The sequence below is a fragment of the Alosa sapidissima genome, chromosome 6 (assembly GCF_018492685.1).
Source record: "Alosa sapidissima isolate fAloSap1 chromosome 6, fAloSap1.pri, whole genome shotgun sequence".
In the NCBI taxonomy this organism is placed as follows: domain Eukaryota; kingdom Metazoa; phylum Chordata; class Actinopteri; order Clupeiformes; family Clupeidae; genus Alosa; species Alosa sapidissima.
Window position 1 is genome coordinate 17,765,969 of NC_055962.1, and position 17,212 is coordinate 17,783,180.

General features: G+C 44.1%; 1 protein-coding gene across 4 annotated transcripts in view; it reads left to right on the top strand.

Moving 5' to 3' along the window:
* The first annotated feature begins 697 nt into the window (after nt 1-697).
* The window catches only part of LOC121712352 (kelch-like protein 29), a 256,914-nt gene continuing 240,399 nt past the window's right edge, over nt 698-17,212 (top strand). For 3 of the 4 annotated variants that reach the window (XM_042096579.1, XM_042096578.1, XM_042096583.1), the window contains exon 1: nt 698-1,025. The gene's annotated coding sequence lies outside the window, so the exon portion shown is untranslated. Of the gene's footprint in view, nt 1,031-17,212 lie in introns of all 4 variants that reach the window. The other variant, XM_042096580.1, reaches the window with a different exon arrangement.

Consider the following 17,212-nt stretch of genomic DNA (forward strand, 5'->3'; position numbering starts at 1 on the left):
ACTGTGATAACCAATTGTGACTGGAGGATGTAGACCTACCCTGCAAACTGATGTTTTGCTCAGTCACCTTTCATTATTCATTTGGACGGTGCCTTCGCTGTTTTAACCGCTACTGATATATTATACATGTGGTGTCCACTGGCACCGTTCAGATCAATTATGGGGTATCAATAAGACTAATGGGCCGATGCATTTTCCAATTATAGGCTTACCCCACTCTCTCTCTTTGCTTAGATAGAACAGCAATTTACAGTGAGTTGGTATAGCTTGACAGAAATAATTATGAATAATTATTTAAGGGCAAACTGATGAAATAGGCTAATTGATGAAAAAGTGAATTCTGGTTAAATATGAATAAATACCTTGAATAATAACAAATAGCCCTAAGTAATGGAATTGTAGTTCTGTTAATTGTAATAAACCACAACCCAATTAACTAGACCTAAATATATTGAATGTCATGAAAATACGATATCAACAGTTCTTTTTTTCTTTTCATAATATATGTCGCGAGTATTCGCAGATTCAGAAATTGACACGTTGTCATCTCAATTCTAACCTACTGTTGCGAAGGCAATATGAACCTTAATTGGTGCGATTTCGTCTTAAGGCCGGTGAGTGGCGCTAGAGAGCGCCTTCACACACACGCACACACACACTTGCACAGTTTCTAGCTAGGATGGAATGGGAGGAGCGGTCGAAAGTATCCACACGGTGAGTCGCACCAGGCATTCGCCTCGCTCACATCGCATCGCTGTAGCGCAGATACGCGAGCGACGCGTCCTTAGGCAGCTGTCAACTCCCACATCGCGGTCAACTTACTGTCGGGAAGGAATAGAGTTTCGCTCAGCGTCAGGAGACTACCTGGTCGTCACGAAGGACAAGTGCAATCAGCCGTATCATACTTTTTTGTTCCGCCGCACACTGAAACACTATGTTGCGTGCCGAGAGCATTCATTTCTGAAAGGAGGCAAGGCAAGGACGAGGACGAGGACCGGGGACCTTCCAGCCGCAACTCAGCAAAGGTAAGGTGAGGGAACTGGTCTTTAAACAAAACGCTACTCTGCAAATGATTGGCTCAAACCAATGCTTATTAAGTCTTCCTTGTTGCCGTCCGCGTCCCTTTAAACGCCGAGGCATGCTAGACGTGTGCTCAGAAGTGCGTGTTTGCAACCTCACGGCAAGTGCCTGGTCACAATGAAATGGATAGTGTGGTGGAGATATGCGCAAGCGCTCATGTTCCCATTTTAGGGAGAAAAACTTCCTGTTTGGATTTGCTAGGCAGCGTGACAAGTACTGGGATCTAGCTTCTTTAAGGTATTCTGTTTTAGGGTCGCTTGCGCTAAGGTGACAATAAGGTTTTGAATATAGACTACTATTAGCTTCGATGTGTACAAAGCAAGGGTGGTCCACTCGATGCTATACCAGGATAAGGCTTTACTATAAATCATTGGGCTATAATATGGAACTGAACAACAATAACATCACCGACAGTATTACTTGTAACGTCAACAAAAAACAACCATGACAATAATAATAATTTCCATGGAAATATGAGCAATTTATAAAATGTTTTTCATCTTAAAAGCAGTAGGCTAGCCTTGTTCTTCCTTATTTATTTAAAGTGTTTTGCTTCCGAGCAGTAACGGACAGTCAAATTAATTCGTATGTTTTCTCTGCAGTAATTCAGGAGAGTGCATGCATTTTATTTGCAAGTTAGTATTAAAAGCCTCACCTTGTCACTACATAAAGATTCAGTATGGCAGCCAGGCACTTTTGTGTAGTGATGTACTGTATGGATTAGTATTATTTGACTGTTATAGTCCATTACATAAATGGATTAAGGAGAGAAAAAAATTCATGTCAGGTACACTTAAAAAATCAGCTGTTGACCTGACCTGGTCGTGCTCAGCAAAGCACGCTTCATTGAACTCTCAGAAGTGGCCCCATGTTTGGCCCGAAGCCCAGATAATTCGTACAGTATGTGCCTTCTGCCCGCCACAAGAGATAGGTGCTGCAAACTTTTCATTTGTAGAAACGAGAGGCTAGGCAAGGCAAGGCCGTGCCACGCACTGGGAGCTTGTGAACTTTCCTCGCTCTTCTTGCTGTGATTGTATTTTCCATAGGAACAAACCGACTCAGCCTTCAGTGAGCACATGTATTTACTGGGGAGAGGGAGGCAGAGAAGGAAGTGGAGTGAAAGAGAGAGAGAGAGAGAGGGCAGGGTTGTGTGTGTGTGTGTGTGTGGGGGGGGGGTATTTTGTGGAGCCTCTGTGATTCGGAGGACATCTCTGGACAACAGAAAGCACTTAGGAAGCAGGTACGGGCAGTGAGGAGAACAGAGCAGGGGAGCAGAGAGGAGCAGAGAGGAGTGTGAGCTACTTACCACAAAAGTGGGTGAATGCACAGCTTTATCATTAAAGGAGAAGAGAGCATGGCCGGGGCATGGACATTTCTTATCTTAATTTTCTGAATGTGTGTGTGTACATACATGCATGTGTGTGTGTGTGTGTGTACACATGTTGATAATATTATGTAATTCTGCAGTTTTAAATCAGCTTTGTTCATAGCTTCATCACGGAAGTCCTGACTACAGAAACAAATATGACATTCTGCTTAATAGTTCATACCTCCCTCTAGATGGGCACAGTCAGGGGCATAACAAAGGGGCTGGGAGGGGGAGGGGGAGGGGGGGTGGGGTTGCTGGTTTGAGGGGCAAATCTTTTTGTGGAGACCTGAAACACGAAAGGCGATGCAGGATAACATTTTTGAGATTCAATACGATTTCATCAAAGGGTCACAATTTCTAGCAACACTGCTGGGGACTAAATATTTGTATTCTGTATACTGTAACTATACACTAGATAGTATCGCTCATCCATAAAGATCAAAATAGATTGCGTTCCCTATAAAGGCATGAGATGAATAAATAAGTACTCAGATAAATCATGATAAAATCACCTCCCCAAACACAAACAATATAAGGACAAAAAGAATTAAACAAATAATCAAACAAATAAACAACAAAACAACAAAAAAGAGTAGAACTCTTTCATTGGCTGGGTTTCCATTGAGGTTTCACGCTTTTATAATGCACTTTTCACCTCCGTAACCGAGCATGCATGTTTGAAGTGAATTCCCCACTCTCTGTTCACATGACCGTTCCAATGAACCCGTTTAGAAAACACTGTTGTGTTTTCACATATATATCCTCTTGGTAATTTCACATTGCTGCAAAACAGCAACCATTTTTGTAGGGAGCTGTGTGTGATGTATTTGGTGCCGTATCATTCAAAACACCATCTTAGTAAATTGTGATAGAACCATGTGAAGTGTGTGTATATTTATCAGTGTATGAAATGTATTTTATTTGATAATCCATGCTGAAAATCCATCTCTCTGCAATCCATACCGAACCAGCGGTCAGTGAGTGGCTCTTGATTTCAGAAAAAAAAAAAAACAATTTTGTGTTTATAATGGGGACCAAAGCCAGGCTGAAAGCAAAACAAAGAATGACTTATGTCTCTCGAACCACACACGGCTCGGGTCTTCTAGTGTTTTCAGGCAGTATATACAAGATCTACAGAAATAAATAACCACCAGCAATTTAGTTCCATCTGTAGACTTTTAAAAAACCTTTAAAAATGTGGGTTTTGTGGAGGAAGTGATATATTCTACTAATAACAAGAATATGAATGATTTTGAAAGTTCTGGGTGAAATTAGGTTTGGATTGAGATAGCTTTGCCAGAAATCGTGCCGTTAAAGTGCATGGCTAACCTCGCCTTGTGTGGCTTTTGGAAGGGTGGCAGTAACATCGGGTTCGGACTTTGGCATCTTTGCCAAAACACATGCTTGATTTATATCCAAAACGTTAGGAGCACGTCTTGTCATTGAGGCGCCTGAGAAATCATAGCCGAGAAGATGAACATTGCCTCGCTTCAGAAGGACTCTGTCCTATTGGTTTTGGCGGGCCCTGGGTGAACTCAGACCAGGCCTCGTATCGCCTTGCCAGAAAGCGTGCCTGATTTATGGCTAAAATGCCAGAGTGCAGCGCTATGCTCACCTTATGTGGCTCTTTGGTCCAGCCTGGGTTAAGTCAGATCAGGACTCGGATGGCTCCGCCAGAGCACGTATCTCATGGACCGCTAAAGTACACAACCGAGCATCTGTGACTGGCTGGCTGAAAAGCATGAGCTGGTGTCTGTGACTGCACACAGCAGACACACAGCTGTGAATCGGGAGGCCCTTATAAGGTCCACGGCGAAACGGATGGATCTGCTGAACCCCTGCAAGTTTAAACAAATATATTCACAGATGACGGGTGCAGCGCTATATAAGGGGGCAGGGGCCAAGAAGGCAGGGTTGAGAGGGAGGTAATTATACAGAGAAATCTGAAGGACTCAAAAGGACGTCCTCTGGAATGAGTTCAATTTTTGCATCCATGTCTGAGGGATAATACTGGAGGATAGCACAGTCATGAATTTCATGGGGGATGTGTGTGTATGTGTGTGTGTGTGTGTGTGTGTGTGTGTGTCTAATGAATATGTGTGTGTGTCCATTTGTCAGTGTTTTGTATGTGTGTGTGTGTGTGTGTGTCCCAAATTGTGTGTGTCTGTGTCTACTGATAATTACACTCTTGTGTGTGTATGTCTGTCTACTTATGAATGTGTATGTCCACTTGTCAGTGTGTGTGTGTGTGTGTCTGTGTGTATGTCTACTGTGTGAGTATTATACAGTGTGTGTGTGTGTGTGTGTCTGTGTGTATCTACTGTGTGAGTATAGGTGTATGTGAATGAAAAAGCCTTAACACAGAGACCCTTGCGCCCACCACCTAGCCTGTCCCTCCCTAGCCCCTCCTCCTCTCAGTGTCTTCTGGAGAGACTGGAGCAGTGGATTAGAGCACTGCATATTCAGCTAGCCAAGCGGCGCTAAAGCAGCGCAAGGGGGGTAATATGCCTGCTAATGCGGACGCCACAAAGGCCACCAGGCTCTTCGCTGCTGTCCATGTCTCTCCATGGCTCTCCGCTTCTTAAGATGCCAGTGAGCCGTCAGAACCTAGAAGCTCCCTCCCTAACCTCCGAGCAGCCCCCTCATTTGTCCCACTGAGTAAAATATGGGGGTTTGGACGGACTGACTGGGGGGAGTGAGAGAGAATCACCACCCACCCACCCAAGCACCACTGCCATTACCGCTGCCGGTTTCAGTTGTCTGTCTTCTCTTCAGTGTTGCCGCTGCTAACAAACGCAAGCCGCTTTCCATCACGTTTTCCATTGCTCTGGAAAACATTCACACACACACACACACACACACACACACACAGAGAGAAATACACACACAGACGCACACTCGGCACGGAGCGTCAAGGCGATTTGGTGTCTGTGATTGCGGACTGGCAGGCCGAGGTTCCTGTGTGGTCAGGGAGAGTGTGTGGGGACGCTTGTCACATTGTTTTGTCAGCGTTGAGAACAGAGAGCAGACAATGGGGCCAGAGCCTCTTGCTGTCGAGTCTACACTCATCTCCTGCTAGCAGGGTAGCCGCCCAGCCTAGCCTAGCTGAGCCTAGCCTAGCCTAGCGGACTGGGAAGACGTGCGAACCGAACAGCAGCTAACCAGAACCACTCTTTGGCCCGGATTTGGAAAAGTGATCAACTAAAAAGCGTAAAACAGTACCGAAATGGTACTGAAGATGCACTGGTCAGCCGCCATTGTTTTGGGGGATAAGCGGAGGACGGGAAAGCAGAGTATGTGAGTCACTGATTGTTACCATGGCAACACTGGTATTAGGCCTGAGTTAGCTGGTCAGGTAAGGTGTATAATGTTTTCTTGCCGTAGAATAAGTCAACCTTTCGACTAATATTATGAGCAAAATGAAGACTGTCTCAACATTACAGACCAATCTGAAACACTAACACTTCAGACAAGTGTGAAATATCTTTGTGAACTCGCCCCCGATATGGCGATGTGGCTCTAATCCAATATCAGTTGGGACTGGATTTAGGATCTCGATCTTGGCGCTGTACTGGTCCTCCTGATCTCACGTAGCCCAATTGCTAAGGCAGCTGAGATGTGGGTCACCGTGCTGTCTATGTGTGTGTGTGTGTGTGTGTGTGTGTATGTTTCTTTGTGTCTTTGAGAGAGAGCCGGAGTGGACATATGTGAGTGTGTGTGTGTGAGAGAGAGAGAGAGAGAGAGAGAGAGAGAGAGAGAGAGAATCAGAGTATGCATATGTGAGTGTGTGTGAGAGTTAGAGTATGTGTATGTGTGAGTTGGAGTATGTGTGTATGTGTATGTGTGGGTGTGTGTGTGTGTGCTTGTGCGTGTGTGTGTAATTTCCGCAGGTCTATCCCTCTCTCCTCTGACCTCTGTGCGTGTGACAGTCGGCAGGGGGCCAGTTATGGCTGTTAGACCTACATGATGACTAAGCGTATTTCTGGCGGCTCAGGGGAGAGCCGCATGTGTGTCTCAGTGTGTGCGTGTGTGTCTCTGTGTGTGTGTGTGTGTGTGTGTGTGTGTATGTGGAGGTGGGGGAGCAGTGGCATAGTGCTGTCTCGTCTGCTCTTGGCCTTGGTTCTCTGGCATCACCGCGGCCCCTTGTTTATGCCAAAACCGCCTTTATTTTTCTCCTTTTTTTCTTTTCTATGTGTCACCGAGGCTTTATTCATCATTCCGTAAACATGCATATGCAAAGCACACAATAATGCATCATATGTAGGTGTGTGTATGTCATGTCTGTTTGTATGTGTGCGAGTGTCAAAAATCTGCTCTTCTTTTTTCAGTTATGCAAAATACATGCCCACAAATAGTGTGGGACACTTTTAAGACACATAATTCTCTCACTCACTCTCTCTCTCTCTCTCTCTCACACACACACACACACACACACACTCACGACGCATCATTGTGTGCCTTTCTTTAGTGATAATAGGAGCCTTTGTGTAGTGTTTGGCTGGGACGGCTTGTGCTGTCAGGTGTCTGATCACAGCAGAGTTCAGAGCACTGAGACCTCTGGTTGAAGGTGTCGCACTACGCACTACACCTACGCAAGGCTACGCTATGCTATGCCACATTTGGTTGTGCTACACTAGGCATTATGTAGAGCAGGCTATGCTAGACTGTGCTACGTTAGGTTACACTATGCCATGCTCTATTAGGGTATGCTACGCTAGGCATTGTTAGAGTCGGCTGTGCTAGGCTAAAAAAAACCCATGTGACGGCCAGTGGCGATTGCTGCTCTTTGGAACAGGGAAAGCTCTGATAAAAATGGTAAATTATTAAATTAATATTATTAAGGTGCTATATTGTTCTTTGAGGGCAAAAAGTATCCCAAACAGTAGGCTATAGAGTTGGCATGGCATGTAGCCTACACCGTTATATAGCGCGCTACCTAATTTAGCCTAAATACACAACTGGAACAAAAGCAAGTCACAAACTCTGTAACTCCACATTACGGTTTTATTTACAGTATGCTATTTACAAAGACAAATAGAAACGACTGTATTGCTCCCAAATTATGAGAATTTGAGCTGTAACTTGCCTTGTCTCTCGACTTCACCTGCCAACACTAACGTTAACGCATCACTGCCAAGGGGGCAGGCGAACGTTCGGAGAGCGTAGACACTATGGCGGATCTGAGGCTAAATAGTAGACCAGTTCACCTAGCCATCCCCATTGAAGCCCATTCAATTTTGGCGCCACTTTGACATCAAATGACGTTACAGCTGAAGCGTTTTAAGCCTTTATATGAACTTTTTCTATCTCCGGAGTAATACAACATTGTGTGATTGGCGTCATAACCTCGTAACTGACTTACAGACTGAGTAATAAACTTTTTTCCGAAATCAATGCTAAAGTAACGTAATAAGCATACAGCCAGAGCGGGTGAAAGCGTCGCACAGGAGCAAAATAACCGTATTCTCTGGATAAGAACGAAAGCATCGGAGCACAACATTTCAGCGAAGTTTTGATGGATTGACAGTAGTGATGTTATGGTTGATACCGAGGCTCCGAAGCGTGTGTCGAGAGCGTCAAGCCATTCCCAGCAAAGCCCCGTATCGAGGCTTGAGTTGTATTGGTAATTTGACGTCAGGCGTGACGTTCGAGGCCTCGTTTGGCTCCACTGCTTCGAGTTGTGGTTCACTTTAGGCAGGACGCTTCAACTAAGATGCCCCATACTCGAATACGTAGCCTACTCGCGGGTAGTTTCGTTGGTTGGTTGTAGGCCTATATTTCACTGCTCTCTGTTAATTTAAAATACTACCCAGTTACCAAAGCACTTTCACTGCCCTCTGTTCTTCAAACATACTCAGTTACAAAAGCACTTTGCTCTCTTCTGTGTCATTTTACCCAACGTCAGCCTACAATTTAATATAGATTTTTTCTCTGGAAGAAGGCTGATTGTAGGATAGGACACTGGGTAAGACGTTGGACTAGAAATCGCGCGTCCTGGTTTCAATCCTTCCTCGAGATTATATATTCTCGCGGATCACCTTCTACTTCATTTGTTACAAAAAGAGAAAATATTTCACTACAATGAAGTCACTCTTTGGGACACTGGGCAAGGCGTTAGGTTAGGGATCTTGCAACTTGGGTTCGATCCTTGTCTCGATTTTCATAAACTTTTAGAGATCGCCTATAGCTACTACTTTAATTGTTAGGCTACAAAGAGAGGAAATATTTCAACATGGGAATCGGTTGTATTCCCCAATGCCTGTACTTATGAATGTATCAAGCATTTGCAGACCAAATGGTGCTTTTTGTATAGCTCTTGTGTGTGGAATTTTTATGTGTTGTATTTTTATTGACCAGTAGGTGTCCTAGGGTGCATTCGAAGCCTCGAGAAATGAACCACTTTTCAACACATTTGGCTGGAAAGCTTCAAGGGTTCAAGAAGCTTCATCTCGCCATCACTAATTGACAGTAGCCTAGGCTATGAATGTGGCGAGTGCTGTTTATATTAAATCGCATTTATCTACGAACAACTAGGACATTTAGAACAGTAATGTAGACATGGTGGTAACGAAGTAAGTGGCTACATACCCAATCTCTCGGTGCAGCTATCACAAGAGTTACACAAGTCAGACTACGTGCCTACGTTACATTTACGTCCCCTGAGCCTGCGCAGAAAGCCTCGTCGACCAACAGGAAACGGTTGAAATTTGCTTCACCCGCCCATAGACAGTAAAAGAAATGGACGAACAGACTCCGTAGTTTTCAGTGGGAGGGCACTGAGTCAAATAGAACGATTTTTCAGTTGGTCCCCCCAGTACTGCGCAGACTCACACTTAACTTTGTGACGTTAGCCATCGAACTGAATCTTGTAACTCATATGCTAGATACACAGAAATTCTTCTCACACTTCCTTCGCCTTCAAAGTCATCAAAGTTAAACATTTATTTATGTATTATTATTAATATCATCCTCACCAAGTCGTGTTAATGTTGAAGCTACCACACATGATCATCTTCAAAAACAGTCATGCTAAAACAAAACAAAAAAGTTATAGCCTTGAAGCTAATCTTCTTTCCACTTTTCCGACCTACGGTCAATCCATCGAAAACCTCTGAAATGATTAGTGCCGTTTTAAAAAAAATTAGGTTTACTTTTTATTATTATTAGGTTGCCTCTGTGTAATGCTTTCCTTAACATACGGTCGTGTATGCTAGGTTTTGCTTATGAGTTACCGTCAGACAGTAAGGTGGACTGAGCTTCTTATCCAAACAATACGGTTATCTCCCTACGGCCAGGGATGGATTACTGAACGGGCCTACTGGGCCCAGGCCCAGGGGCCCAAGGGGTCAGGGGGCCCATGCATTTGCATGGAATCATTGCCTCAATATCAACAAATCAGGATGTAGGCTATGAATCTGATTGAATTTAGTATTGGCCATCTCCAAAATGCACCAGAATACAGGAAATCAAATTAAAAAATTTCTGGGGGAGGACCCCCAAACCCCCCCTCCCACATATGCGACAATAAGTGGAGGGCCCTTAATACATCTGGGCCTAGGGGCCCGAAAGTTCATAATCCGCCCATGCCTACGGCGCGAAAGAGAGATTACGTCAAAGCTAGCTTCCCTCCAACCGAACAAGCTAACCGTTCTTCTTACGGGTAACCAACGTTACGGACGAGGTAGTGGAGTCTGTTTTGCCTTTGTAGTGTTTATGTGGATTACACAGAAGCTACAATATCGGCACAGGATAGAATGAATGGGCTTCTATGGGAGTTAGCAGAGAGGTGGTCCCTCCAGCCTACGTCGATTCTTCTACTTCCGGGAATTCGCCTGCCCCTTTGGCAAAATCTAGCCCCAGTTTCCGACCTCTGACTCACACATTACGTGACGTGAATGACACGGAATGATGATGTTTTCACTCGGAGAAAGGTTTTTCCGAAGCCCATGAACGGTAGGTAAGTCCATATCTTTTACTGTCTATGATCCCTGCCTTGAACTTGAACCACTTCCTGTCAGATTGCGACATATGCTGTCAATCAAAAAGAGTCCAGCCTCTATGACGGTTCCTCCAATCATCATACAGAAGCTCGGCGTCCGGGCCATTCCACTGTCCTGGAAATTACGATTTTGTGGCGCTTGTCCAATAAACGTGTAGCTTTTCTGCACTGAGATCAACCCACTCTGTAGTGCCATTGAAAGTCCAGTGAAGCCGAGCGTCTATGGGTTTTTTGATGGATCGTGTTGTTACAGCAATGCTATTACAGGTGCGAAATCACGATAAATGACCGGCAAAACCTTATTGCTGAACAAACTAGCCATGAAGTTGAACATTTTTTCAGCATGTTCTAGTTGGAATAGTAGGCTAGAAGCTAATGTAATAGTGTTATTTGATGCGATTTTCCGTGATATTTTAGAGGAGGCTGAGCTTCCCCTGTAGTCTTAGAGCAATCGCCTCTGGTGACAGCAGTCGACAAGGCTGGCGTCTACACTGTGTGTGTATGTGTGTGTGTGTGTGTGTGTGTGTGTGTGTGTGCTGGTGTGCTGGTCACGGCCGTTATGTAATAATTTATTTGGTGAGTTAATAATTGAGTCGGCCTTGGAGGGTAACGGCTCCATCAGGGGCATTAGTGAAGCGCTCAGGTGTGCTTTCACCCCTACAGCCCAGGGAATCCAATCCCCCACAACCCTCCAGACGCCCGTGGACAGGAAGCTTGGTTGTCTAGTCTCTGACCTAAACGTGTGTGTGTGTGTGTGTTTGTGAAAGGAGACATCCCTTGCAATACAATGCAATGGTTTGCTGTGACTGACTGATATATACTCATCTTTACCCTCATCCTTTGTTCTAGAAAAAGATGTAAGAGCCTGCAAAAACTGTCTGACCTAACCTGTGTGTGTGTGTGTGTGTGTGTTAGGGCTGTGCTTAAAAGATATTTTGATGTAGGCTACGTTTTGTTGACGTATGTATTGATACAGATGTTTAGCTGTATGGATATGAAAGCAAAAACCTAAAGACAACAGAAATGGTCATTTTAAGTTTTCAAGTTAAAGTGTCTAATTTGAAATAGGAGTAGGCCTATTACATTTTACCTTTTAAGATCTCTGTGGGCTTAAAATGAAGTGTTTTAAATTGTGTCATCCTTAAGGCTTTGCCTTGTTATACAGAATTATAGTGAATAATTCTGTTTTAGATAGAATGTTATTGCGATAACATATTGCATCATATTGTGGCCTCTGTATCTCAACATATAATAATAATAATAATAATAATAATAATAATAATATTAATTCATTTTATTTGTATAGCGCTTTTCAAAGACCCAAAGTCGCTTACAGAATGGGGGAAACAAAGAAACAAAGAAGGACAACAGTACCACATACATACATACATACATACATACATACATATATACATACAGATACATACATACATACATACATACATACAGTACATACATACAGATACATACATACATACATACAGATACATACATACATACATACATACAGATACATACATACATACATACATACATACATACATACAGATACATATAGATACATATAGATACATACAGACAGAAGAGCAGCAGTGAATTGAGGAATAACAAGTAAATCATAATGGTGCAAACATAGAAGACAAGAGCAATAGTGGAATGAGGAATGAGTAATAATGGTACAGACATCCAAGACAAGACAGGAGCAATAACAGTCACAATAGGGGTCGAGTTGCGGGGGAGGGGGGTGACGGGGTATGAGGAGGGGAGAGGGCAAGGGTGGGGATGGTTATGGTTATGGGTAGGGGAGGTCTTAGGCTTGAGAGGAGAGGTATGTTTTTAAACGGGATATGAATGTGGAAAGTGAGGGGGAGTCACAGTCACAGACAGGTTGGGGGAGTGAGTTCCAGAGTCGGAGTGCTGCTGAGGAGAAGGTTCTGTCATTGAAGGTTTTGAGTCTTGATGGTTTAGTGATCAGGGTGAGGGGATGACAGGGGCGGAAAGTAGTCCAGATCAAGGGGATAGCTGAGCCGTGGGGGAGGTGTTGATTGTGAGTGGGGCCAGGACCTCGGTGGATGTAACGTGTATGACAAAGAATCCCGGCTTGGCTTGCAGCAGTGACAGCTGCAGTGTGGAGACGGTGATTTTTGTTGTTCAGGCAGTAGAGGTCAGCGGCAAAGAGGAGAGGGTGAGGAGTTGGTGGAGTAGGGAGAAGAGGGTTGAAAGAGACTGTAGTAGCAGAACTGATAATCCAAGGTGGAGCTGAGTTGTGGTAGACGAGAGAAGACCAGGTAGGATAGTGATGGTGGCTAGTAGCTGGTTAGCCACTAGCTGGCAGGCAGTGAGTTTTGCTGGGGCTGCCGTGGACCAGATATTGTATTGTAAGGAGACAGGCAATACCCAGCCCTTGTGTGTTTTTGTGTGTGTGTGTGTGTGTGTTTTGTGTGTGTTTGTGTGTGTTGTGTGTGTGTGTGTGTTTTGTGTGTTTTGTGTGTGTGTGTGTGTGTGTGTGTTTTTTGTGTGTGTTTTGTGTGTGTGTTGTGTGTGTGTGTGTGTGTGTGTCTGTATATCTGTATGTCTGTATGTGTGTTTTGGGTAGAGGGAGTTCTGCTTGAACAGGTTGTTGTCATACACATCTTTTCTCTTTGATTTTGAAGAAGGTCCCACTCACACTATGGTTCCCCCCAGCACCTCCTCTCCAGGGCATCCCAGCAGACAGAGTGCCAAGCACGCTTTTCTCCCTCCTTTTGATTCGGTGTCTCAGAAGCCACTGATTGGACTTGCATGAGCCTGCATGAGTTTTGAGACCAGACCCTGGACTTCACACAGCATGTGTGTGTGTGTGTGTGTGTGTGTGTGTGTGTGTGTGTGTGTGTCTGTGTGTGTGTATGGGGGGGGGGGGGGTGTTGGAAGGGGCCAGTGGATGAGGCAGCCAGTGGCCTCTGTTATTCTCACCAGGAGACAAAGCAGTCTTTGTGTGTGTGTGTGCGTGCGTTTGTGTGTGTGTGTGTGTGTGTGTGTGTGTGTGTGTGTGTGCGCGCGTGCGTGCGTGCGTGTGTGCGCACGCTGCACTTCAAAGAACATTGTCTTCTCACCGCTCCCTTCTCTCCATCGCCAGAACAGGAAAGCCATGGAAAGGGTTTTAGTGTCATGACAGCCACTCGACTCCACACTCCATTCATCTTCCTCTCTCTTTTGAGACAGGAAGTCAGAGGCACCAGCCCTGCAGGAGCTGAGCACAGCAAGCAGAAACCGCTTGAAACGGCTACCTTTGTTTCAGTTCAAAACAATAGATGGGGGACCGGTTACGCTCAGGAGGCAGGGGGGCAGTTGTCCAGCAAACGGAGGGTCGCAGGCTCGGACTTGACCTCGCTGAAGTGCCCTTTAGCTGGATACTGAACCCCAAAATGCTGCCGATGTGTATATAGCAGCCTCTACCGTCAGGGTGCGTGTGAATATGAACCATTGACTTGTAAAGTGCTTTGAGTGCTCTGTGTAGCAGAAAAGCTTAAAAAATGCACATATTGAGACGAAGGGACAGGATTGATATGTCCATCCATCCGATCCTGATACAGTGGCTGTTTTGTAGCTCCTGGATCCTGTTTTCTCATTGGACGCTTAGACCTCCCTGTGCCCAGGTCTGCACGTAATGTTCTTTAATAAAGCTGGACGGGCCTCAACAAGGTCGCGAGGTCAGCCCCACCACGGGGGCTGCACACGGAGAGAAACGTCCGAACGTTCACACACAGTGCCGCGAGTCAGTTCGCTTGTAAATGTCTGTGGCAGTTTGGTATTAAATCCTCCATCGCCTATGCAGCCTTGAGCCATTTGTAATCGTGGATCGCAGTGAGAACAGATACAAATAGCTTTTCTCAGGCTTGCGCTGTACATTGAAGCATAAACAGGGTTTTATAATTGACTTGATATCCTACAGTGAAATGCATTAGTGCACCTTCTTAGCTGAGGGGGGAAAAGCAGTGACAAGTGACAAGGCTCGGGCGCAATGTGCTGTTCATCTCATCAAGCAGCGACAGGCCCAAATTAAAAAGCGGCATTGAATTGGAACAATTAAAACATTTAAGTTGTCGAGACAGTTGCACGTTGTCCTATTGACGTTAAGAGGAGAGATGGAAAGGAGTGCATAGTTGTGTGTGTGTGTGTGTGTATATATAGCTCTCATGGATTATAATATCCAGAGAGAGAGTGAGAGAGAGAGAGAGAGAGAGAATCGGTCCCTGATCAGTTCTGCACATGTGTGTGCATCCATATTCCACACAATCGCTCCTGCCCGTATTGTTCCATACATGTGTAAACATACACACAGTGTTTGACCTCTGGCTGTGCCATGTTTTATGGTCTATCGTATCTCGTGAATCCTCCCCATAAGAATTTCAGGTATATTATCATATTTCTATTGATGATATTGTGGCATTTAATTGTGATGTTTTCCAAATGCAGTGGGGCCACACAAAAACAAATAAGAGAAAAGAAGTTGGTCATCATGGGCAGTTTGCTGAAACAGGCCTATTCCACTACAGGCTTCCCTTACAACAGCATATTTGTAGATTGATTCTTTTTTTCAATTATTTGATTGACCCTCCCTGTCCACCGTTGTGCCTCCTGGCTTTTCTTGTCAATGTGATATGTCATTGATCCTTCTGGAGGATTTGTCATGTATTCAGTTAAACTGTCATTGAATTCATAAAAATTGTGCAATATTTGGAAATATTGCACAATGTGAACATTTTAATTGGGAAATGAAATGTACGGTGTGGCAGATCTTAGCCAACATAACATAATTGCTTTTTTTTTTTATTAACAATGACTAGGAAAAGGCATGCTATTGATATTAGGTAGTCGCCATTACAGAAATAAAAGCCAAGGAAGGATTGTTCTTTTTTTTGGTCCATGCCACAGCATTCACTGGTATTCAGGCTGCTCTAGATTTGGGTGGACTGTTAAACAAGTGCTTTGGTAGTCCATATTTATTTATATTTTACTTTATTTATCTATTTTGGACGTTCACATTTTGCTCTTCATACAATTTCCCAAGCCATTTTGACCCTTTAGTAATTGTTATCTCGAATTTTTTGTTGTTATAATGGCGAGTATAAAAGACCACTGCTGGATTAGTGTGTGTGTGTGTGTGTGTGTGAGTGTGTGTGTGTGGCACAGCTCCCAGACATCTGTTGGGCACCGTTAAGGCGGGAGCGAGCCTTTGCGGATTAACAGTTCATTTTCAAATGGAGCCTCATAGCCGTGGCCCGACGGCCGCGAAAAAGCGAATGCCAAGCGGGTGGACTCCCGTTATTAATTCTACAGCCCCTATCTCATGGACCTTAATTGGTCTCCGTTGGTCTCTGAGCATTTTGATTAAGAAATGCCATTAAAATTGATGGATAATGCCTGCAAGTCTGTTTTTGCAGATAGATATTTTAATCAATTGATAATTGTGAAGTTGATTTATTACTTGAGTTTTTGTTGACAGTTCAACAGTAATTACCACATGCTATTCCTTACTGTGCTGTAGCATAAAGATCATTTCATTTTTATTCCTTTTGACTTTTTAAATTACACATATGTAAATATAAAAAAACATATATATTTTAAGGTATATTTCAGTTTTTTTTTTTTATCACAGGCCTATCATTTGTGTGTGTGTGTGTGTGTTTTTTTTAATTAATAGTTTCTGCTGTCATTGTATGACCCTTTTTTGTATGCAATAAGTGTTCCATTCCATTTTTGTATGCAATACGTGTTCCATTAATATATTAAGGAATAGTGGAAAAGAATCTGCCTTGCATTCCATTTCATCCACCATTGATTTGACATAAAATATCTTATCCGTTAAAATTAATGCTTGGAGCAAAAAAAAATAAATAATGGGGTTCTATACTAGCGACCCAATGACGGATTAAATGATCATCCGAGCGATATGATAAGGCAAACATGCTGAATTTCATGGTAAAATAAGCACACTCCCTGCTGTGGGTTTTAATGGAGAATGGCACACTCAGGGAGGAACAAAAAAATGGAAGAAAGCACAAGGTCGGGTCGGCGCGGGACCCTGGCCTGGACCAGACTCCGCTGATGCGCTTCACAGTGGACGTGTGAAAGAGACGATGAATTCACCTTTTTTGTCACAGTCAATTGGATTCGATCAAAACGCCTTCGCTCTTGTATGGAGAGATAAGTAAATGAGGATGTCGGTGGAAATGATGTCCAGCAAATTCCGCGGAGAAGCGAATCTATTATTTATTAAATGTTATGGTCTAATCTATTATTCCGTGGACTGAATAAGACTTGATAGGGATCATATTTTGATGATGGCAAGTCAAGTGATTTGGTAAGAGAGTTCTGATCCGTCCCTACTAGTGGACCCAAGTTCAAAACAGATCCATGGTGGGTCAGTACCGAGTCTGACCCAGCCTGAATGTCACCCGAGTGGAGTCATCGTCTGTCGGCGATTGGATCATTTTGAAACACAAAACCGGCCTCTCAACAGAACTAGCTACCCAGCGAGTCCAAGCGGCCTTGTTGCTGAACAAGAGTGGCTTTGTGTCCAAGAGAAAGAATGTCCACACAGGCTACACGCACACTCGCACCCACGCACACACACACACACACGCGCACACACCCTCACACACACACATACACACACACACACACACACACACACTAGCACACACCCAAAAACCTTATAAATATAAATCTCAATCTCAATCAGGTGTGATTTTTCAGTAAATGATAACACACACACACACACA